The following is a 24,915-nucleotide window of genomic DNA, read 5'->3' on the forward strand; positions in this document are numbered from 1 at the left end:
ATGTAAATGGACCTAAACTAGGCCTTTAACTAATTTATCTTATTTTTTATTGTATATGGACAGTTTGAAATTGAATAAAAAAACAGTCACTAGATTGAACAGTTTTAGAAGCACAGAAACAATGTTCTTCAACTTTTATATGCTCGTGGGGGCGTGGGTTTAAAACAGGAATCCAAAAGTAACACAAGGGGAGATGTCCTATTGTCATGCAATAGCACACATTGTTCTGTCCAAAATGTAACACTAGCATTCAGGTGACTAAAATAAGGTAAAGAAATAATAAATAAGAAACACAATGAATCACAAAATGAGCATACAAATATCGACTTTCATCTCAAGCATTCTCTCTTGGTGATGTCAAACTCTGCTTCTGTCCTATGTAACATTAGGGGAAAAGTCCCTTTGTCACATTAGCAAACATATTTCTGTCCCAATTATAACATAAGCATTCAGTTAACTTAATTAAATTCAGATTAAGTATTAAACAGTTAAGCTTGTATCAAAAGCATACAATGGATCACAAAAACAAAACATAAATATGTGTTTTATAAAAAAAGAGAAGGTTTCTGTCCAATGTAACATTTGCAGTTATGTCCATTTGTCACGTTATCATCTATATTTCTGTCCATCTTATAACGTTTGCATTCTTTTGTCCAATAAATAACGATACCAAACACAAAAGCGTTATGAATTCAATATAAACTACGTACCTAATGAATGAATACTTACAAACGATAGTTTACAGACGACATTGTTATGTTCGAATAATTGACTCTGAGAAAGTCATCAAATTTCAACGATTTTCTCGCTTTATTACGCGCTTGTCTTAATGCTAGCGTGACATAATGTTAACGTTACATCGAAGGACAGAATGAGCCAAACTTGGGTTAAGTTTTTATCAACGGTATTCACCACTTTTTTATCATTTCAATGTCAACTGTGAACCAGTCCAATATAAAAGTAATCGCTACCCGGATGTTAACCCTCAGTCGGTGTTAATTATTCACGAATAGAAAAGGTGCTATCGTCATGCTAAAATGGGACAGAATCGATTTTGCGTACATTAACACATTTTTAGACCTAAAAAACTTTATGATCGGGAATGACCAATTTCTTGTTACATGCAATACTGTTTTTATCCGACACTTAGTCTTTGTTTTCAGTGTTTAGGCTTAAAACAGTTAGCAGTGGATCATGTCTGCTAATGTTACACAACAATTGGAGGACAGATTACCGTAACGTTATCACCATGCGCAATTACCGAAAATTTAAGTATATTACGAACGAAATGCAATCATTTTAGATATATTATTGTTTTAATTAACATTTCTTGCAAACATTATTTAACAGACAAGAATAAAATACTTACCAGATGTTACTGAAAAGCATCCTCAAAAAAGTGGTATATTGGTACCGGGAAGATTTTCTGTCTTTTTTTGTCCTAAATACCGGCATATTTTTACATTTTTTTTTACCTTATTTAACACAATATTTTCATTATTTTAACACCAATCACTTCTATAAGGTGTTCTTATTGGGTTGGAAAAGGCAATTGCTGTATATATGACGTTGACATGCAATAACAATAAATGAAAGCAAATGGGCCAAATAATTGCCTTTTTTGTGAAATCTGCCAGAGGCTAGTCCAAATATATGTATGTCGATAGTTGTCTAAAAGATTTTGATATCTCAAATCCTGGACTAAAAGAATCCCGTATAACACATTATTTTAAACTATTAGATGAAGAGTCTTGCTCGTATCTATACTCGCTGGTTACTAAGTGTGTTTTTTTTTACATCAATATTTGCCGAATTAATATCGCATAATTTTGTCAATTTTCAAAAATTTAATATAAGGCCATAATAATTATATTTCATTTCCAATCTCATCAAGCATTTAACTGATTAGTTTGACACATTTTACTTCGATTGTGAAAATAATTGTTTTAATTTATCAGTTTTAATATATATAACTTTTTTCACAACAGCCCATTCCACAAGATCATTTAATGTCTGCGCTTGCCAATCAAATGACTAAAGAATCTCTGCTATCAAAGAAATATGAAATGTATTTAATAAATTTTTAAAATAACATTACCATTAGTTTAAATCAGGGTATTACCATATATGTCATATTAAACAGGAAGGATGAGAACTCGGCGTGCTAAAAAGAACATTTTTTACCAATCAGCCACTTTTTATAATCCTCTCAAAATTCAAATCATAAACATGCAATAGCGATTAGTATCCGCTGCAGCTTAGCTGTTGTATAAACATACCCTGCTTTTTGAAACAATGAAGTTGTCCACCGAAAACATTTATCAATACAGAACTTATATGGCAATTTCTAAGGCACCTGTCTGATGTAAACAATAGGATTTATTTTTTCATAAACGCATGACGAAAGCAGGTGCTCTAAATGAGCGGCAATAGGACAGATTTTCATCAAGTTTAATCTGCATTTTTTTGTGTTTAGGGTTATTTAAAGTTGATCATTGTTCACGCCACGGAATTGAAAGTAGACCAGTTTAAATCAGGGTATTACCATATATGTCATATTAAACAGGCAGGATGAGAACTCGGCGTTCTAAAAAAGAACAATTTTTCACCAATCAGCCACTTTTTATAATCCTCTCAAAATTCAAATCATAAACATGCAATAGCGATTAGTATCCGCTGCAGCTTAACTGTTGTATAAACATACCCTGCTTTTTGAAACAATGAAGTTGTCCACCGAAAACATTTATCAATACAGAACTTATATGGCAATTTCTAAGGCACCTGTCTGATGTAAACAATAGGATTTATTTTTTCATAAACGCACGACGAAAGCAGGTGCTCTAAATGAGCGGCAATAGGACAGATTTTCATCAAGTTTAATTTGCATTTTTTTTGTGTTTAGGGTTATTTAAAGTTGATCATTGTTCACGCCACGGAATTGAAAGTAGACCAGTTTAAATCAGGGTATTACCATATATGTCATATGAAACAGGAAGGATGAGAACTCGGCGTTCTAAAAAAGAACAAATTTTCACCAATCAGCCACTTTTTATAATCCTCTCAAAATTCAAATCATAAACATGCAATAGCGATTAGTATCCGCTGCAGCTTAGCTGTTGTATAAACATACCCTGCTTTTTGAAACAATGAAGTTGTCCACCGAAAACATTTATCAATACAGAACTTATATGGCAATTTCTAAGGCACCTGTCCGATGTAAACAATAGGATTTATTCTTTCATAAACGCATGACGAAAGCAGGTGCTCTAAATGAGCGGCAATAGGACAGATTTTCATCAAGTTTTATTTGCATTTTTTTTTGTGTTTAGGGTTATTTAAAGTCGATCATTGTTCACGCCACGGAATTGAAAGTAGACCATGAAAAGGCCCTCTCTGTTTTTTAGGACCTGCGAATTTATGGTATGAAAATATAATGATTTATGATTTCACCGTTCACAGATCCGCATAAATTCAGATGAATAAGTGTGCAAAGCGCTAATAAGTGTAAATAACGGGTACAACCCAATATAGGGCTGAACTACAAATATTCTTCGTCTGTTTCACTCAAATTTCGCAAACAAATCAAACTTATGTAGTAGCTGCTAGGTTGAATCTTTGCAAAACCAAACCTGAAATATTAAGTGTAGGAATAAGCTGTGATAGCCTTTTACTCTCAAAATGTGCAGACCAAATTTGCAATCCTTCAAATTTTGCACTTCTTTTTTAAATAAACCACCAATCTTTGTAAAGGTGCTCAAGGTACTCCAGCCAGTCCCTGGGAGCTTGAGCCAACGGGGTTTCAATGAATGTTAAATATTTTGACATTTTCATTTCCCAAAGTTTGCAATATTTTGCCTTTCTTTAAACGCTCTATAATAAGAAGTTTTTATAAATATAAACATAACATTACAATATGGGGACTTGAGGATTGGAAATGGTTAACTTAAGTATGAGATGTTTATATGCTTAAGCTAAAAATTACTCCATCCAGGAGAGATTATAAGTCTCATTTGCAAGTTAAGTTACACTTGATGTAAGCCTAAGACTAAAGCTTAAGAAACTTTTGATAACACACTTGACAGTTGTTTGTCGCAGCATCGAATGCTGAAACAATGTTAAAACTAAAACTTTTAAATATGTATAATGGCAACAATGTAAATTTTGTATTATGTTCTTTTCTAAAAATGCTTAAATAATTTTTGACAAAATTTCCTTAACAAATACAGTCGAAACACATAGGCTGAAACTTGCTTGGCTCAATTTTCTCATTGGCTCGAACTAGATGTAAAGGACTGATTTCTTTATACTGAAGCTTAACGTGCCCGCTTTGCTAGAATTCCCCAATGCTAGAGGCCCTGTCCCTGGGAGCTCGAGACAACAGGGTTTCGACTGTATGCTTGATATTTTGACAATTTCATTTTCATGCCCCCCCTAAGAAGAAGAGGGGATTCAGTTGTCCGTAGGTTGGTCCATTGTCTGCCGGTACACAAAATCTTATCCGGGTGAAAACCCAACCATTCCTCAGGGCATATGGTCATCAAACTTAACATGAAGGTTGTGCCTGACCAGTAGAAGATCCCTATTGATTATAGGGTCATCGGGTAAAGGGTCAATGTCACAGTAACCTTTAATGGTGAAAGTTTTTTTTAAGCTTGTCCAAGTGATAATTAATCGATGCCTAGACCTATTGTCATCAAACTTGACATGGAAGCTGTTGCTGACCTGTAGATGACCCCAATTAATTTAAGGGGTCATCGGGTCAACAATCAAGGTCACAGTGACCTTTAATGTCAAATAGATTTTTAAGATTGTTCAAGTGATAACTCAACAGTGCCTTGAACTATGGTCATCAAACTTAACATGGAAGCTGGTCCTGACCTGTAGATGACCCCAAATGATTATAGAGGTCCTCGGGTCAAAGGTCAAGGTCACAGTGACCTTTAATGGTAAAATGATTTTTAAGCTTGTCCAAGTGATAATTCAACAATGCCAAGACATATGGTCATCAAACTTGACTTGGAAGCTGGCCCTGACCTGTAGACGACCCCAATTGATTGTAAAGGTCATCGGGTAAAAGGTTGTCAGAGTGATTTCTGGACAATGCCTGCATCCATGACCAGTAGATGACCCCTATTAATTTCAGGATTCATTGTGCCAAAGTTTAAGGTAACAGTGAACTTGAATGATTAAAGGTTGTCCGAGTGATAACTCGAAAATGTCTGCATCCATGGCCCTCAAACTTGACTTGGAGGTTGGGTCTGACCAGTAAATGACCCCTATTGATTTAAGGGGTCATCGGGTCAAAGCTAACCACTTATTATTTTTAGGGTTCAGCGGGTCAAAGGTCATGGTCACAGTGACCTTGTACGCAAAAAGGTTGTCTGTGTGATAACTTGACAATGCCTGCACCTACAGCCCTCAAAATTGACATTTAGGTTTTGGGTGACCAGTTGATGACTCCTATGGATTATATGGTCACAGAGTCAAAGGTCATGGTCATAACTCATATTCATCATTAAAACTTTGTTGTATTTACTTTTTGCCTGCTGTGCTGCTAAGAGGATACATTTTTATCTGAAATATCAGTCATCATCTGAACACGATTTAAAACTATCCTCACACGTTGCATGGTCATAATCTTAAAACTACCTCAAAGGCATCCAATGTCAATGACAAATCAGCTGCCATTTCAGTCCATGCATATTTCATTAAAATGTCAAAAGAATCCTAACACCATAGCACTCAGGGGTAAGGGCGAGGGCATTATGCTTGACAAACATATCTTGTCCATTTAAGTTTGCTATATTAAGCTTATTTTGCTTTTCATTAAGCTTTCTATTAAAAAGAGTTTATGGAGACTTGGAAATTGTATAAGTATATAACATGTTCATAAGCGTGAGTTTTACTCCATTTAGGAGGGATATGTGTATAAGTATTATGTGCAAGTATTTTACTTAATGCAAGCCTAAGGCTAAAGTTTAAGTAACTTTTGGTAACACACTTGGCAGTTGCTTAAATGTTGAAAGCGTCTACAACACTTTCGAGACCAATCATTATTCACATTATAAACATTTCAAAGTTGAAGAATGGCTTTTAATGTTAAGTTGCCTACTGGATCTTAAAAGAATGAATATCGAGTCAGTCAAAAAATGCATATTATTGAACATTTGAAATTCTGATGTTGCCACTTGAACAAAAGGTTTTCAAGTTGTCAGTTTCAAGACAATATTATTTTCACTTTTAGTAAACAAACACTCGAGAAAATCAAGGCATTGCCACATTCAGCACTTTCAGTGCTTTGATTGTTGGGGTTGTTATTTGTTAGTGGAATGTATGCCACACGCTGGATTTACTAAGTTTTTGCTTGGTCTAAAGCCTTATCTCTGCAAGATCGCTCCTGATACTTATCAGAAAAGTTTGGTAACTAATAAAGAAGTAGAACTATTTGTTGTGGTGTTTTACTGTATATGAATAGATAAAAACAAAGCACATATCAGCATAGTTCCATGTCTTGAAACATGATGGATGTGTATTATAAAAAGTTTTTATTATAATTTGGCAAGTAAGATTGCTTGGTCATATAGAAAGTCTCTCATGAAAGTAGCCATCCGTTGGTTATTTAGCGCCCGTCTTGTGTGGAATTTGTTATTTTGTATAACAAAAAAATAAAAATAAATAAAATAGAAATCTTTATACAAAACAAGATTCTCTTAAGTTTCTAATCTTACCATTTAATTAACATAAACTATATTTCGATAAACGTCGTGCTAAACGTTTAAATACATTACCTATTGTATAAGAAACAGGGGTTAGATTATTAGATAATGCTCAAAAGCTGACTCTGCAAAAAGTACCATGTTATCGGCATTTGAAGAATATTTTGATATCATCTAGGAATATCACCCGGGCAGATAAGAACTAACATTAGTTATAAGGCCATTTTTAAAGAACATCGCTAATAAAGGTTAGCAAAGATCCCCCAGTTTTACCCCAAGAGAAGTTTAAAAAGAGAGATAACGACGATTGATGTCTAACACAAAACTTAACACAGTTATACATCGCGTTAAGAACACAGACATATCGGCCACTTATATTACTTGTGCGATAGATATGTGTGGTCAATGCGGTCAAAAATTGATGATAGTCAATAAACACACAATATAGTTTTTCTTTTTCGCTTGGAACTTTTGAGATAATCGATTGTAAAATAAAAATACAGTCGGATATAGATTTCCCTTTCTGAAAACAAAAGTAGGGATGGCAACGAGTACCCGAGTACTCGATCGAACGTCCGGAAAAAAATCTATAAAAATCACGATTTACAGACGAAGTAACAGATCTGGTTAGTTGCCAAGAGGACAATTTACGGTCCCTCTAATCCCCGCTGTGTACACAATTGACCCTAATAAATTAGTTGAGAGTTGCAAACTGTCAGCAAAGGGCCCCTATTTCCAATTAGCACTAAGGTCAATAAGCGAAGTTTTGATAGCGGAACTTTCAACTTCACAATTCTATTGTTTACCGATTAGAGTCCTTTCACCAAATAATGGACGATGACGAGCGAACGAGTAGCGACCGTTACGAGCATTGATTTCTTAATGGGCAATGATTATTACAATTGATTGGTTGAAATCTTAAATGAAGAATTATGAATTCAATTCAATTCAATAGTTTATTAGCACAAACATTCAAGTTCATCGCCTTTACTTCTGGCGGTAACATTTATTTACATACATGAGAAGAGCATGATATTATAATACACAGATTAATAACACTATTAGGATATTGATAAATATTATTTAGACATGGCAAAAACGAAGTGTATTTTTTATCTTCTGTTTTATTCTTGTTACATTTATTTCGCTTGCGTTTGAACTCTTTTTTGTCATGATAGCAGTCCTTATTAAACCACTTCTTATTTGTTTATTTATGTTTACTGTTTTTAAAATTTCCCACGGTCTTGCCAAATATAGAATCAGCTGTAGTAAACAAACGATTTGTAAATTATTGTACTACAGTATCAATTGACACCGTGCCCCGTGAGTTTACCTTTACATAACGGGTCCTTTGCAATGTCAAAGATAATTTTAGAATGATTTTTTGTTGGCGTTTCGCTATACTTTTTACTGGCATTCTTGCTGGTATTTATACATAATGTGAACGAAATACAGGCATGCTAAGAAAATTCGTTAAGTTAATGTATAGTAAACCTATCGATGAAATTGAACATTTCATGTTTAAGAATAAGATAATCTACGACACTTACACACCTATTGGTGCAGAAAGTGAACTTGCCCACATTTACATCGTTGCCTAATTTGCCGTCAGCTATAAGAAAACCCGTAGCCTGACAGGAATAAAGCACATTTTGCCCTCCAAAGTCAAGTAATTTATCGTTGCTTAGCCGGCGTAAGTCATTTTCATTATTTTTACTAATAAACGGCTGTTTTTCATCTATATTGGTCATGTATAATGAAATCGTACTCAGCCGAGGTGCAACAATTTAGATCGGCCGTACAAAAAGTATAGCCAAGGTTGTCATATTTAACAATAGCTGATTCTATCGTTTCAAAGAAATCAATATCAGCTAAATTATTAGAAATAAAAGAGTTTGTACTATTAGGAGGCCGATATGCATGACATATATAAATATTATTGTTAACTTATGTGAGAGTACAGAATGGTCTAACTTTACCCAAATAATTCCATTGTCGCTCTTACTATCAATTGTAGTATACTCCTTTAAAGCAGTTTTTATAATAACAAAAAATGCCTTCACTACATCGTCTAGAGCGTTTTGATGTTTTCCGTCCGTAAATATGATCACAATTATAGTTAGTTATGTCCAAGTTAAGATAATTATTATTGGAAGGAATCCAGGTTTCACTTAGACAAATAATGTCATAATTTTGTATGAAGTTCTTCAGCTACTATTTTGCGTCTAAGTCCATGAATGGTTCAAGATGCTATATCAATTAAGCACTCCTCCTTACGTCCCTACTGCTCTCCACTGGCTGGGTGTGTGTATAGGCTCCCGTTGGTGTACAACGATTTTCCAACGGACTTCACCTCTTTTACGGCGTCCTATGCTCGTATCATGGCGTCATGCAATGGCTTGCAGGCGTCGGGAACGTCCTTCGGTAGCTGTGCCCCGATACCAATGTTCTTATTTCTAAGGCGTTGCAGGGCGGACTGCTCAATGGATGTCATACGTACCCTCTTCCTCTCCTGTCCGTAGTGAAACTTCTTGATATTCGGGCGAGGTCTGTCGGTGAGCCGTATCGAGTTTGAATTCCCTAGGTATATCCATGGCGTCATGTACGGTATTCGTGCAGTCTTCTTTTTGACCGGAAGCTGCCTGAATACCAGGTTGTCGCGCTTGGATTTAATTTCAAAGTCTAACAGTTGTTTTGGTTTCTTTTTGAGTTTGTAAGGATTTACATTTTTATCGAGTGAGGAGCAACTTTGTTTAGTGTTTTAGTTCTTTTTCTATTTCTTCAAATTTTGTGGAGATGAACTGTGAAGACGTTTCCGTTTTTTTGACACGGTGGTCGATGTCCAACTGAAGTAATCTTTAATCAATATTAAAGTTAGTTGAACTAACAAATTTAATATTTGAATCTTAGAAGATTTAATTTGAGAAGATTAGCAATGATGTTTTTCCATTAATTGTCTCAGTTTCAATCCAACAACAAATGAAATATATAAAGAACAAGTTCAAAAGCGCTGTCCGTATCTGTGAAGTTCCGTGGATGTGAACCGCTTACTGATTCGTTGCCTTCCTCGTAACCAAGTTGAAGTTATCCACTGCTCGATCTAAGGCAATATTAAAATTTGCTCAGCCATTTTTAAAGATAAAATTGTGTTATCCAAAGGTATTTTGTAAATTGAAAATACGCCAGATAAAACGTGATGAGAAAACAATCTAACCAATATTTGAACTGATCACGTCCGGCAATGCTGTCGGATTATGTAACCACTATGCCACTTAATCTTCTTTACTGAACGAACGATAAATCGATAAATGAATACGTACAATTTTGAACGATATTTATTTGGTCACGGATCGCAACTTTTTTACCTATCTGCCATATTTGACATTAAGCGGAATTCGCAAACCATAACTATAACTACTTAACCTGTTAGTGTTGTACAGCTTAAAAGGTAATAGATGGCAGTTCTGGGAGCTTTCAAGCCTGTTTTTAGTCTTAGGATATTTTAAACGTAACGTTACGTACACTGCGCACAGCTTTACTGACTATGAAGAGGAACACAAAACATGGTTTGACGCAGAATGCCGAAAAAAGCAATCATTATATAAGCAGTCGTTACAGACTTTTCTATGTCACAGAAATGACGAGTGTAAACGTCAATTCCTACAACACAAACGTGACTACAAATTCCATGTTAGAAAGGTTAAACGGCAATTTAACAGGAATAGAGCTAGGTCGATGAATGAAATGCGTTACAAAAACAACGCGAGTTCTGGAAAATATTTAAAGGCCCGCGTAATTCTAAAACAGATACGGATACAATAAAAAGTGAGAACATCCTTAAACACTTTGAACAACTCTCGCAGGGAATGGCGAACGATGCACCAGATGTAGCTGAATTTGTGGAAGGATTTAACGAAAGGGAACGAATCGCCCAACCATCATAAGCAGAACTCGACTATCGAATTACACTCGAAGAAGTCCGGAAAGCGTGTAGTAAACTGAAACGCAACAAAGCAGCTGGTGAAGATAATTCGTTTAACGAGTATTTTTTAGAGACAGTATGGTCCTTCCATTCGCAGAACTCTTTAACCAGATTTTTAAGAACGGTGTGCACCCAAAAAATTGGTCAATCGGAGTTATTATTTCACTCTTAAAGAAACAACCTGCTGACGATCCCAACAATTACAGTGGGGTAACTCTGATAAGTTGTCTTGCGAAGTTATTCACTACTGTTATAAATGAGCGTTTAAAAAAATGGGCTAATGCAAATGATAAACTTTCAGATGCCCAGTTTGGATTTAAGCAAAAGCACGGAACATCTGATGCTGTTTTTGTTTTCCATGCCTTAATAGAAAGATGTCTTACTGACAAGAAACCGTTGTATGCTGCGTTTGTGGACTTTCGAAAAGCATACGATTCTGTCTCTAGAGTATCATTGTGGTACAAGTTAATTAAAGCAGGAGTCGACGGCAAGATGTTTACAATATTGCGGGGTATGTATAATGACGTTAAATTATGTGTTAAATACTGTGAAAATGTCTCCGAGCTCTTTGTCAATAACATAGGCTTATTTCAAGGGGAGATAAATTCCTGCAGAATGTTTTCCATTTTCTTAAATGACTTGGAGCACTCACTTCAAGATAACGTGTTTTCTGGATTATCAGTAGACGAAATAAACATTTTCCTTATATTGTACGCTGACGACTGTTTATTGTTGAGTAAAACACCGGAAGGGCTTCAAGACCACCTCAACTCGTTATCATGTTATTGCGAAAGGTTGAACCTACATGTCAATGTAGAGAAAACAAAAATAGTTGTTTTCCAAAAAAGAGGGAGCGAGCAGCTTTGAACAATTTCATTTGGACCTATTATGGCACAGTGGTCGACGTGGTGGACGAATTTATTTATCTTGGATTCATGTTCAGTTCGAACGGGTCTTTTAAAAAAAAGGGATAAATGCCTTAGCGTCTAAAGCGGAAAAATCTTCACACTCGTTATTTGACATTACAAAGGGGATTGAAGTGCCGTTAAACATTATGATACACCTGTTTGATTCATATGTGACATCAATTTTTTGCTACTGTGGTTCTCAGCAGCCGAAAAGGCGGAAATGGTCCACAGGAAGTTTCTCAAACGAATTCTTGGTGTCAATATGTCAACAGTGAACGCAGCGGTCTATGGAGAGACCGGACGCTACCCGCTAATCATTACTAGGCAATGCAAAATTATCAAGTACTGGTTTAAGCTTGTTACAAATTATAACGGGAATTGCATTCTTAGCTCTTTGTATAATGAAGCCCTTAGGCAGTGTGAACATGGCGTTGAGAATTGGGTTTTTAAAGTGAAACATTTACTGTGTTATAACGGCTTTAATGATGTTTGGTATTATCCGCAATCTGTGAATGTAAATGTATTTATGGTTTTGTTAAGGCAAAGACTGTTAGATCAATACATTACTTCTTGGAGATTAGCTGTAAATGACTCACCAACTCTCGCAATATATAAGGAACTTGTATTTGAGTTTTCTCCACACTTATCAATTATAGAAAACAAGAAGCATAGACATGCATTAACAAAATTAAGACTATCATCCCACTGTTTAGAAATTGAACACGGGCGCCATAGAGGAATTGAAAGAAGAAATAGACTGTGTAATTTGTGTGACAAAGGTGTGATCGAGGATGAATACCATTTCGTTATCGAGTGTGAAGCATACAATGAACTTAGACTAATATTTATTCCCCCTAGATATAGAATTCGACCAAGCATGTTTAAATTTGCGGAGTTACTGTCAACTAAAAATAAGGCAATTCTAAACAGTTTATCTAATTTCTTGTGTAAATGTTTTATTAAACGTCTTAACTTGATAAATACTATAACTTAATAAAGCAAATCACAGTCCTGTCAATAGTATTTGTTAACATATCGCTCTCAGCTTATTTTATGTATGTTCACTATAATGCACTGACTAGAATGTTTTCGTTAACTTTGTACATGCATTCATTATCGTGTTTATTTATTTGTACATTTTTGACGTTATGCCTAAACTTTCTATTGAATCATCGATATGCTGTATATGCATAAGATAATAAACATTCTGTTCTGTTCTGTTCTGTGATATTTATCTTACCAAAAAGGTATCGAGAATATAAACTAGATAGCTAGATAATTATCGCGAAAATTAAGTGGTTAACACGTAATGATTCGCGAACGTTAACAGGTTATTTTACGGCAGTTATATGCCTACATAATGATGGGTTTATTCAGTGTAGACCCTAAAATATCAATATTGATTAATAAGTATGTAAGTCGGTTCAAAAGCTCTGACAGTAAAGTTTACGTTACTTGTTCAGTAATCCAACTTCTGTAAATAAATATTACTTGACTGTAATATACTGTAGAGGGGTCGTGTCGTAAAGTAACGAACAAAAATAGTCTGCCTCGAAAGCACCTGTGGCAGAATGAGGAGTGGAAAATATCTAATTGTTTCCTTCATTATCAAAATAGGAGAATTATACACACATGCAAAACGCCACAATACCTTAACAAGTGGGTGATAGTCTTTGTCCTGTGTTGCAATTCATAGGTGCTGAGATGACATGACATTGACAAAATGTAAGGCATTTGCACCATTTCGTCTTTTATTTATTAACAGATGAGATGTTAAGGGTGCAAATGGCTATATAGATTGAAACATCACTAATTATAGGAAGCAACAATGTAGTGGTAGACAAAATGTGCTGGAAATCAATCGAGTTTCTCTTAAACACATATCAAAATTATACCGGCCGGATGTTGACACTAGTGAACTAGATTTCGGATGTACAAATTCCGGTTAACATTTTTGCTTTTCACCAAAGGTTGGACAATTTATACTGCTGCCCAATAGTTATTATAATAAATGTTAAAACGTTGAATATGCATTGAAAACACTAACCATGCGCTTTCCGTAAGAGGTGTACGCCCTATTGGATAACCGCAAGGTGATACCCGGAAATTTCTGTTGTGGCAGTGCTTTTGTCAGGTGTCGGGTCAACTCGGCACAATTACCTTTTTTCGGCATAGTCCTTTTCGGCCTACTTTTGAAAGGAAGCGTGCCTATCAAATGCCGACTGGAATTGTGTTGTTCACACCTTATTTACGGATTATTAAGAGCTGTAAAGGTGTAAGTTAACGGTGAAAACACCTTTGATAATTGAAAAATTCAAAGGATGTTAATGATGTTTATAAATTTATTGAAACTAATTATATTGCCTTATGACTAAAAAGTTTAACGAAACTTTTTAATATTGAAAAGATATAGAATCACATAGGAAAATGAGTTAAAAGAGAAAGCAATATATAGCTGTGGTTAAAAATATTAATATTCATTGAAAACTCATTTGTAAAATGATAGTATTCCGTCAGAATGTGATGAAAATTTTGTATCGTTGTGGACATAACATCACCCATTCTTGTTATGTATTTATTAAGTTATGTGGTTAATTTCATAGTACAGGAAATGGTTATTTTTATTTCAAATCATATTTTTCCATCTTTCTTGTCCATTTTGTCTCTTGAAGAAAAAACATGTGTGTTAATATTCTAAACAACATCGATTTTATCAAATATATATATTAATATACGTACTTTGGATATTATGTTTTATTAATTCATGATAAAAATAAGAATGATAAGTATAAGAATAATAATAGTGATAATAAAAGTCGGCCGAAATGGAACAGGCCGAAATGGTAACTTGGCCGAAAACGACCAGGCCGGAAAAGTAATTGGGCCGAGTTGACCCGGATTCCTTTTGTCACTAGTAGTATGTAACCCATACTAGTATGTTTTCTATACATATTATGTTCGAAAGAAATGGAAATGGAATGAACAGTATTTAAACACAAGGCAATAATCCGCTAGAAGAATTGTATTTTGGAAAATAGTCTCAATGAGTTGAAAATAATGTCTATCAAATTAGAGATTTGAGATGACCTTTTTAACCCGAATAAGTTTTAAAGTATTAAATTATGCACGGGCTTAATTTAAAACAATAATACAGATAAACTGAAACAAATGAGATTTAACTCTCATTTGCTTTACTATAAGCAACTTGTTAATGTGGATACAAGTTGTTTTAAACTTTTACACCTGGTTTATATTAATTTATGTTGACTGCACTAATTTATTCCATTTAGATTTATTAAAATATTTATCATTCAATTGGATTTTCTATGATCATTAATATGAAATAAGGCACTGCTTTGGGTGGGCTCTATGAATGTTATAAACTACAGAAACTGCTAATGCCGTACAGTTTTTCCTAGGTAAACACATGTAAAAGGCAAAATTGACCTTACGACAGCGGCTTCTAAGCCACGCCCCCTGATATCAAGGGAGCGACCTCTGTCTATGTCCGTCAAACAAACGAGGAAGTAATGGCGTCTCGCGTCGTTTCGCTTTCAGATATTCCTGACAAATTATCATAAATGTCACATTACAATGCGAAAAAAATTGAAGTCAAAGGAATTTGTAACTGGCTGCTACATCGGAAGGCTCGATATATCTTTAGAAAATGACGATATCTAACATTTACGGGGTGAAATCTATCCAAGTCAGAGAAAATCGGATAGCCGCCATGTTGTCAACATTGACATCGATACAAAGGAAAAGCGTGTGTGTGACGCATACTGTAAATGCAAACAGGGTAAGTTTAACTTTTAATAACACCGGTCCTTCTTACAGTATTGTTGAAACAAAGATTAAATCATCGCACAATATGAGTAAATCATAAATGGCCCGAATGGGGAACCCGGAAGTGACATTAAATAACAGTTATATGCCAGCTATACAGTATAACCTTGTACTCTACAGTATGAGCAGAAATGGTTTATTGGGGTTATGCATAAAAAGTTTCAGTTCTAAGCGATTGAACACTCCCCCTTATGAATAATAATGTAATAGTTGACAAGTGACCATCGTGGGTGATACCAATCTGTAACTTTTGCATTGCTCAAACATTCACATGCTTTGATTTTTGTTCTTACAGAAATTGTGAAACATGTTCACACACTCTGGCTGTAAAAGTAGACCTGGGAGGAAATGTGCCCCCGGTGTGGGGCTCGAACTCACAACCACCAGAACACTAGCCCGGCGCTCTAACCAACTAAGCTGACCGGGCAGCTGGTTCTAACCCACACACACTACCCTCCCCCCATTTACCGGTTAAGGCTGGTGGAGGGTCTCCTGCTATTTACCGTTGACACCATTAAAGTATTCTGATTGATGGAGATAAGGAAGTCCCCTTATTATTGTCTTCAACAAGCCTACCGCCACAGGGGACCTAGCATAAGACCGGAAACCGCCCCCCCCCCCACACACATGATATTTGCCAGTCCAGGCAATGTCAACCGCAAGAGAAAACCAGCGATGACAAGTTTTACAAATAATCGGTAGGACCTATTTTAAAGCTTTTTATAACATTTAGTTTTACTTTGCTGTACCAAAGTAATGGACTTTGTCCAGAGAAAAACAACAACCACAAAACATTAGCTATTATCTTGTCAATATTTCATTATGATATACATGTAGAAAGCAAACATCAAAGGCAGTAGCATTTACAGCTAGTATTAAAATATTTAACAATACATGTAACTGATTTATTTTAATATTGGCATCTTTTATTTATTTCAGGAAAGTGTGGTCTTTTGAAGAGAGTTCTTGAAGTTGTTCAGCATGTTGTTTTGATGGATTCTTGGAAGGATGTACCTCTATGATGTTAGCTTCAGTTCTGGAGTATAACACCAGTTGTTGCATATTTAATATCAGATTTATTAAATACATTGTTGTTTTGCAAACATTACTTAAACTTTGATATTTCTTTGGTGTTTATGTATGATATTGTAGGTGAATATCTCTTTATTGCAATGGCAAATATATTTTAAAATATATAGCATTAGCAGAAGTTATTTTTCACTGTTAAAGCTGCACTTTCACAGATTGATCACTTGGACAACTTACACAGGATTCGATTGCATTTATCATATTTTGGCTCGGAGAAGTTTGCTTTGTGATTTATATATTAGGTCTTAATTTAAAGAATGCCAAAATAAGCCGATTCTGAGACAAAAAGTGTCAAACTAGAATTCTGTGAGAGTGCAACTTTAAGAATACTGTTAATCGAGTGTGCATGTGATCCGGACTCTGAACATTGGATGAAATATCATTAAATATTTTAGATTTACGTAAATGGCCCAAAATATAAGAATAACAATGAAAATATGTACATGTTTGACTTATTCTTTATTCATAATAAGTCTAAGTCTTTACAGCACATGTTTGGCAGAATCAAGTTCTAATGAACATAATAATTGATTTAAATGTACAGTGAAATAAATTGTTTTATACAGAAAATAATACCTTAACGATTCAGACCGATCTGTTCTCGTTTTTTTTTTTGGTGGCTCAAATATTTATCTGAGTTTTGGAGGAGGCCTAGCTGGTGTGAGCTGGTCAAATACAGTAGCTGCTTGAGGGTCAGGGTTTTCTTGATTGGATTTCCCGTCGACAAAGTGCTGATATGAAAATAAGAAATCTATGAAATGTGTCGGAATGACAGCTACAAAAGCCATTGTTTACATAGGAACCATACGAGTAGATGAAATTCGGAAGCATGCGATGGTTCAGACAAAAATTTAGTTGTACGATAGTTCCTGATTTACTTTGAAAGCAAAGCAGTTTATAAAAACTACATAACGGTATCAACAAAAATACCTCTATCTTGAATGAAATTTATCGTGTCCATGTTGAACCTGATATTAAATTGCCATTAACGCCGATTTGACAACACAAGCCAAAGCATAAATGTACGATGTTTATAGTTTAAAAATAGTAACACTTATTTAGGTCATGCACGGACAATTTCAGTATTAATGAGCGGATTGAAATAAGTAGTTTTGTTAAAAAAAAAACTTTTGTACAGACGTATAGATGTTTCGCCTTTGAACGATCTTTCAAAATTTCCAAGTTCAGCTGTTGATGAGGTCTTCCACAGAGTCTGATACAGCACTAGCATTTTTCTAAATAACTCGCTGGTTTCGAATACGGAACGAATTGGAAGCCATCTTTAGTTGGCCTGGCTACCTTGTATCCGAATTACAAGTGCCATGACAACACCTTTTTACCATAATACTTAAAAAGGCGAGGAAATGCCAGCGCATGTATATGACGGACTCTGGTCAGTTTGACGGACAAAATGGCGGATAGCAACACGGCTTATCAGCCCTACATTCTGATTGGCTGATAGGACCTGTCAATCAAATCCTGTCGTAAGGTCAATTGATTTTATAGGACATACCGCGAATATGAATATGACCAATTAGATAATTTAGATGCATCACAAGTAAGGTTAGGACAATGCCTAAGAAATTGAATATTGTAATGGTGGAAAAACTCATAAATACAAACACATAAAATATGCTCATTATCACAATACTGAATATCATACAATCTCGTAATAATGATTCCTACTTTAAACATAACAAGGTGACTATTACTGATTGAATTTACTTAAAATTAATTATCATAGACTCTACAATTATCTGACAATCAACCTGTACTCAACTATTTTAATATGTAAAAGAGCATTGTGTATATTTTAAATTTTTTAAGCTTCTGCAAATAACCTGGATGACTGTTTGACCCCCTCAGCAGTTTGAAATGAATATAAGTCCCATGCAGTTGACGTTGTTAACGCCATGTAATCATTGAATATAACAATGTATGCAAAAAGTATGAACATATTTAATTATTTAAAGTGACACTCTTATTAAAAAAATATATTCACATGTATACCTTACATACATTTTGAGTGATAAACCTTCAACAACTTACTAAATAATGCATATATGGAAAGTATTAATTACTGATATCAAGAATGTAACCGTGTATTTGATAGCAGAAAGCGCAAAAAATTAAATGATTGGTGAATGCTAAAAGAGTTACTGTGGTCTACTATAGTCTCATAAGGTAGAAATATGCTTATTTCTTTTTAATTAAACTCGGTATCCTTCGTACGAACCATTGTTTTCGACATTTATTCATCCTTTTTGGATAATAAACAATATTATTAATTGTGGTAGATCTTATTTGGGAGTAAGAGTGTATCTTTAAAGTATGAGACTTTAAACTGAATTATAAACATTGAACAATTCATCTTTAACATTTAAAAATTAAGCACATAGATTAATCCATGAAACATTAGTGATTGATATTAATATATAACATATATATTGTAAAATTGTAATACATTCACTATGTTGCAGTATTAACAGTTCACAATATAGAGGTGCACCTTCATTTATGATATATAGGTGCAGTTATGAAAAGAGGCATTCACTATTTATGAAAGAGGTGCACATCCATTTTATGGTTTTAAAAGAAAGGTGTTTCTTTTAGCAATATATCTTCTCAATTGAAATGGTTTATTCAAGAATAAAAATGTAGAAAAATGTATTCCACAATACTTTAAGAATAAAGAAGTGCCAATAATATGTTATGAATATAAAAAGCCTTAGAAAATTCATATTTAATTATAATAAAGTAGTAGCAGAAGATGACATTTCTTCTTCTTGAGATTGAATTGACTCAATGTATCGCTACGACCCTGTTGGACATATTGTTACAGGAGATTTTAATTTTATTAAAAACAATCTCCATAGAAAACTGCTAAAGAAAGGTATTAAATACCGGATAGCATCTGAAATTAATTTCCATACATGTAAATTAGAATTGACAGAAACTTTATCCAAATATTGTGAAAGCTGTAAAATGCCGTGGATAAATAAAATATTGTATCTAATAGATAAGAAATTAGAGATTTTCAACAATAAGTCATTGGCCCTCCCCCCAAAGTCTATTTCGATAACTCCAAAGCTGATCATAGATATCAAATCCCTACATAAAAATGGTATTTGTACCAGCTGACAAAGCAGCTAATAATGTAATCATAGTTTGACGTTTATATTATATTAATACTATCATTGAAGAGTTACAATATTCAAGAACTTTCATTCCTAGCCAACTCGATAAAGAAAGAGTTATTAAAAATCATATTGATTATAATGCTAAATTTCAAGTTGCGTTGAATGATGATCATAAAAACATTTCTGCAATACACTGGTTACATAAGTGCATAAACAAAGTTTAATTTTACTAACATCCTGCTAGACTGCTATTAAGTTTCATGTGAAAAAATACTGTAGCAAAGTTTATGATAATTCTGGAATTAATCTCTTTTAATCTTTAGATTTAGTTAATGATTTTGAAAGAAGACGATATAAGGTCTCAGTGCTTAATACTTATGACTTTTCAACGCTCTATATATCTATTCCGCAATCTTTAGTTACAAACTAATTGACTCCTCTTATCGCAAAAACTTTTGCGAGGGAGAAAACTACTTATATGCCAGTTAATGATAAAAAAGTTTTTTTTACCAATGATCGCTCAGATAAATATATTTATTAGCCATGCACAGATGCCATTGAAGTTTTAAATTTTGTACTAAATAATTATTTTCTAAAATTCGGTAAATGTTTATATAAGCAAACAATTGGCATTCGAATGGGTACCAATTATGCACCTTTACTTGCAGACCTTTTTTATACTGCTATGAAAGTGAATATATGTTGAAATTATCAGTCTGGAGATCTCACTCTTGTTGATAAATTAAATAGCACTTTTTAGATATATTGATGATATTCTAAGTTTGGATAATCGGGTGTTGACAGATAATATTAAATCGATATACCCTTCACAATTGCAACTTAATAAATCTAATGCATTCGATTTTAAAGCATCCTATTTAGATCTGCAACTCTAAGTAAAGGAAGATATATTGAGAATGAATCTTTATGATAAACGTGATGATTTTTAATTTTTTTAACAATTAATTTCCCTTCTTTAGATGGAGATATTCCTAGTTCACCACCATATGGTGTTTTTATTGCACAGTTGATAAGATTCACTCGAATATGTAGAGATGTCAAAAATATCAGCACTCGCAGTAAACTTAAGACAGAAAAACTTCTAAAACAGGGTTTCAGATATTATAAATTAAGGAAAACTTTCTCAAAATTGGTTAATGGTCATTATAATCTTATCAAAGTACAATAGTAGTATTAAATCACTGATTGCTAATAGTATTGCTCATCCCGATTTTTATGGTGATGTTTTAAAGAAAATTCGAAACATTAAAATGTTTCCAGCAGGTCGTTGGGCAAATAGACTCAATGAATTACTTGGATTTTATTTAAACCGTAGATATAAAGGCAATACTTTGAAGAGTACTTGCCTTCTAGTTTTTAAAGATAAATTCCTGACACAAAACATAGGGTTGAATATAGCGTTCTTACATAACTAAGCTTTCAGTCCTTTGATGTTACGAATTTTCTGCTGATTCATGTTATCTTTAAAACAGTCTTTGGCTCACTCTACTTAGCTTTCAGTCCTTTGATTATATGAAAATTGTGCAGAATTATGTTATCTTTAAACCGACATTTGGAAGAAAAGATAAGCTAATATATGTCGCTTTAATTTTAATAATGTTTTCTTTATTTGTTCCCAGTTTTAGTACAATGGTGCTTTTTATTATGAAACTCTATGATCACACAGTTTTAAACCTTTTAGTTTAAAAGGCAGACTGTGTGTGATACTCATAGTTTCAAACAATGACTGCATCGTACCTTTGAAACGTGTTTGCATTAGGTGCTCTGAATTGTATTCCTCCGTCTGCAGATAGAGTTGTGATCTCTCATCATCGAAGTACTTGGTTTGCCTATGATTTATTATTTGTTTTATTATTAAGTTTCCTCAAGTTAATGCATACTTTCATAAGATTTACCTCTTACGTTTTTTCTTTATTCTGGATTGTTGGGATAAGAATGAGGTTTGTGCTCGTAAACTGGTTTAAACCCCAAGCAAATTTACATTTTACTGACCGTTCCAAGGCGGTACGTAACAATCCTTGATAAACATACCTAGTTTTTTATATAGTTTATATATATATTTAAGCACGGTGATTTTTATGGAGTTCTGTGCTGTTGTTCCATGTTTCTTGTTTGTGATTTTTTGTTTTTGTGTTCTATGTCTTTGGCGTTTACCCAGTGCCATGAAACGGGGTTAATGTTTAAACTTTTGGCTACTGAGCTTGTTTCTGTATTTTTTCACATAAGTATCTATGTTTAGACCAGGACGTATGGATATAGAGGTGCACATCTTAATAAGATACAGGTGCACCTGTTAATTTTAGCGGATTTCAGTAACATTCTCTCACCAAGCCATGCTGTTTTATGGAAAGGGTACAGCACTTCCCATCCATGGTTTTAGTCGCTACTCTCACTCAGCCTTGGTGGTGTTTGGCGGGATGGGTCGCCTCTCTCACAACCCGGGCAGACTATTTAGTTACAATATTTAACACAATCTATGGCCCACAGCAACACCATCGGCCCGCAACCGCCCATTCATCTTTCAATCACGATCTCGCACTCCACCATGGTTTTGCTTGGCAGGAGCGGAGACTCCTCCTGCACCCTCCCCGTCCATCCTTTAAGTTACTCTCTGTTACACTTACACGGTGTTGCTTGGCAGGACAACCCTGCCAAACCATTCCCATCAATGTTTTTAATGTTAATCTCTCAGCCCTGCTGTTTGTTGAGAGGTGATGACACCTTCTTGTCCATCCTTATTTTCAGAATATCTGAAATAGCGTTGTCCATATAAACAGCTGCTTCAGAGTCTTTGACGATATTTGTTTTGGCGACTCTATGAGTCATATCCCACTTGTTATTTTCCTAGCCAAGAGTGGCAGATCCCAGCGCTAAGTATATGGAGCGGCAAAGTAACGCGCACCTGCTAGATAGTTAAAAAATCGATGCTTTGTTGACAGAAGCCGATCTGAATAAGTGTTTCATGAAACACTAGTTTAATATGAGAATGTTATTGGCTAAAGATAATTTATATGTAACTTTTGTGTTTTTATTTAACAATGCAGTGTTAAATATTGTGGAGTTACAGTAGAAGAATATATTTAACATAGTTATGAATCAGTCGATTTGTGGCGTTAAGGGAACAACATACATAACCAAATGTAAAAAAAAAAGTTATTGTGGCTAGAAATGGCCATGATGTTTGTCCGCACCCACCCTATCACTTTTTCAGTCACAATTTCCCACTCAACCATAGTGTTGCTTGGCATGAGAGGTCATCCCTCCAGCACCCTCCCCTTCCAACTTTTGAGTTAAGCTCTGTCACACAAACACGGTATTGCATGGCAAGACGGAAAACCCTGCCCATCCATCTTCTTTGTTACAATCCCTCACACATCTATGGTGTCAGCCCGCTAGCTCCCTATCAACATATTCAATCACAATATCTCATCCGCCATAGTGTTGCTTGGCACGAGGGGTCACCCCTCCCGCATATTTTATTTAAAATCTTTCACACAATCTTTGGATCAAAGCAAAACCATTCATCTTATCGGTCATAATCTCGCACTCCGCCATGGTTTCGCTTGGCAGGAGGGGATACCCTTCCGCACCCTCCCCGTCCAACTTCTTAATTTAATAACAATCTTTCACACAAAAGTGGTGTTGCATGGCACAAGAGTTCCCCTGCCACACAATTCCTGTATATCTTTTTAGTTTCATTCTCTTGATGATTGAAAGGTGTTCCCATCCTTTGATCTAAGTCATAATCTCTCAGCCATGGTTGTGGCTCACAGACACCCCATCCATCTATTCAGTGACAAAATCTCACTCAGCAATAGCGATTTCTGAACTGGTCAACTTCATTTCATAAGGTTTTGAAATTGATACTTTCATTTACTGATAGTGTTTTTACAAAACAATCATATCTGTTACATGTACGTGACAAGCTCTGCTATGTGTACCGGTGTAGTCCATGGTCGTAATTAAAACGGTAATCAAACAGGGATAAATTATTGCCAATTTCTATTCGATCAGACATTGTCAAACATTTAAATAGTATTGTAAAATCCATATTGTCAACTAATGGAGAATCAACTAAATAGTGACCTTCGTTTAGAATGGTTACTAATGCGTATGAATTTCTTGAATGAAAAAGTGAATACAAAATATATATCTCCGAGAACCTAAAGAAATATGATTTTTTGTTATTGTTTGTTTTATTCATAGTAATTTTTTATAAGCATGTAACTCTGAACTATTTTGGTAATTACTGGGGCATCTCGTAGTTTCGATTTACACGGGAATATAATCTTCACAGAAACGGCCGATTTGGCGACGACGAAAACTACCGAACGCAGTTTCGTTACGCTCTGATGAAATTTTGGTGTCCGACATTCACGCGCTCAATATGGTTTATGAACAGAAAATATTGGTTCTATGACCTTTACGTCTTTTTTATGGCTCATAGTGGCTGCAAAAAAGGAGTGCTAAGTGTATACGCGCATACATGTAGCCTAAATAGGGCTCTGCCGAGCTTCGCTCGGTTTAGAGCCCATTTAAATATATAAAGCATCAAGATATGTTAGTATTACAGAAAAAGATCAGCAATTAATTTTATTATTTAAATGATTCTGTTGTAATTATATTGAAACATTTTACCATAAAAACAAACCAAGTATCAATACGTGTTAAAAAAAGACTAATTCCACAATTGAACCGGATATTTATAGTCAAAACATCACTTAATGTTCCAGGTTGGTTCATTTATCAGTCATTTAATATACTTTCGGACAGGTTAACCAAACTTGATTTAAATAGATGTTGTTTTTAAAACAAAAACGACACAAACCTTCCCTTAGATTCAGAAGCAATAATGAAAAAAGGTACGGAAACAATGATGTAAATTGAATGCGGTCCCTGCTTCGCTGTCTTCGTGTTGATAGATACTTTACTCAAATTCGTTAAAAACGCAAATGCAATTCGGTGTTCGTGTTACCTGATACAATACGCACATGTACAGTGTGTGTATACCACGTGATAAATAACGTCACAAATGCTACGTCGGAAGGCAACATTTTGCTTCGAATGATGACTTAAAACAAAGATAACTTTTTTTTTCTTCACCATTATAAATGAAACAAAGGGCAGTCGATGCCGCTTAAAGAGCACCGCCTTCGTTTAATTACCGGAGTTTGATTTGGTGACTAGTTTCCTGAAACACTTTCCGACAACTT

The 24,915-nt window shown here is 34.6% G+C and overlaps 1 protein-coding gene and 2 long non-coding RNA genes across 3 annotated transcripts in view; 2 read left to right on the forward strand and 1 right to left on the reverse strand.

Annotated features, from left to right (window-relative positions):
* LOC128220752 (uncharacterized) overlaps nucleotides 1-24,915 on the forward strand; it is a 58,533-nt gene that overhangs the window by 22,363 nt on the left and 11,255 nt on the right. The gene's annotated exons all lie outside the window — the stretch shown is intronic.
* On the forward strand, nucleotides 15,128-16,648 carry LOC128220753 (uncharacterized). The gene is made up of 3 exons (XR_008258846.1): nucleotides 15,128-15,405; nucleotides 15,748-16,150; nucleotides 16,392-16,648. It is a non-coding gene; the product is annotated as an uncharacterized LOC128220753 (long non-coding RNA).
* On the reverse strand, nucleotides 16,242-17,269 carry LOC128220754 (uncharacterized). Its single transcript, XR_008258847.1, has 2 exons — nucleotides 17,118-17,269; nucleotides 16,242-16,488 (listed from the first exon to the last, which is right to left on the reverse strand). It is a non-coding gene; the product is annotated as an uncharacterized LOC128220754 (long non-coding RNA).

Source organism: Mya arenaria, chromosome 15 (assembly GCF_026914265.1).
Source record: "Mya arenaria isolate MELC-2E11 chromosome 15, ASM2691426v1".
Lineage (NCBI taxonomy): Eukaryota > Metazoa > Mollusca > Bivalvia > Myida > Myidae > Mya > Mya arenaria.